This window comes from Delphinus delphis, chromosome 15 (genome assembly GCF_949987515.2).
Source record: "Delphinus delphis chromosome 15, mDelDel1.2, whole genome shotgun sequence".
In the NCBI taxonomy this organism is placed as follows: domain Eukaryota; kingdom Metazoa; phylum Chordata; class Mammalia; order Artiodactyla; family Delphinidae; genus Delphinus; species Delphinus delphis.
In genome coordinates, this window is record NC_082697.1 from 64,546,369 (window position 1) to 64,547,511 (window position 1,143).

Below are 1,143 nucleotides of genomic sequence, written 5' to 3' on the forward strand. Positions count from 1 at the left end.
ATCTTCCCCAACCAGGGCTTGAACCCTTGTCCCCTGCATTGGCAGGCAGATTCTTAACCACTGCACTACCAGGGAAGCCCTCATTATTAACTTTTAAAAAATTAGGATCTGCAGGAAAGATTTCTTTCATAGTTCTTCCCTTCCTTCCAAATACAATCTTAACCTCTATTGAGCAGATGTATGTTTTTAAATTTTGTCTCCCTCTTTGCCTAGCTTCCATGAAGGTCTGCACTGAATTTGTGGCCCATATTTTATAATTATGCAATACTCTTCTGACTACTAACTTCTCAGATTATTATTTAACCTTCATTTTTCTTTTTTATTACTTTACTTTTCAAGCTTAACTGTACCATGGTTGTTGCTGCTTTTTCAGTTAACAGACTATTTTTTATAGCAGTTTTACAGAAACAGCAGGTTTATAGAAAAATTGAGCAGAAAGCACAGAGAGTTTCCATATATTCTCTCTTCCTTAAGTTTCCCCTGTTATTAAAAACTGGCATTGGGTGCTCGCTTCAGCAGTACATATACTAAAATTGGAACGATACAGAGAAGATTAGCATGGCCCCTGTGCAAGGATGACACACCAATTCGTGAAACGTTCCATATTTTTAAGAGAAATGAGTTTCAAGCATTTTTGTTGGAAGCATTTTTGCTGAAGACATTAAAACTGACTCTGGGCCTTACACAACTAAATTAGCTGGAGAAGATAGAACGATCTTTTCGTATTTTTATTCGTTGTTAAGTACTAACCAGCAAGCAAATTTTAAGACCAGAAATTATTGACCCCATAATTCTACCTTTTTAATAAAATTTAATTCAATAAAAATTTTAATTTTTTCAAAAAAGAAACTGGCATTGGTGTAACATTTGATACAGCTGATGACCCCATATCGGTACGTTATTATTAACTGAAGTTCATAACTCATTTGAGGGTTCACTCTTTGAGGTGTACAGTTCTATCGGTTTTGACAAATGTATAACATCACGTATTCAACATTTCAGTATCACACAGAAGAGTTTCACTGCCTTAAAAATCCCTGGTGCTTTCCGCTGTCCCCCTTCCCCACCTCCACACTTCGCTGTCTTTGCTGTTAGTTTTGTTTCCATTTTGAATTACATAAGAAAAAGGACAGAGAGGAATCA

The 1,143-nt window shown here is 36.0% G+C and overlaps 1 non-coding gene across 1 annotated transcript; it reads left to right on the forward strand.

Annotated features, from left to right (window-relative positions):
* Positions 1-503: 503 nt before the first annotated feature.
* On the forward strand, positions 504-610 carry LOC132439059 (U6 spliceosomal RNA). The gene has a single exon (XR_009522291.1). It is a non-coding gene; the product is annotated as a U6 spliceosomal RNA (small nuclear RNA).
* Positions 611-1,143: the final 533 nt, after the last annotated feature.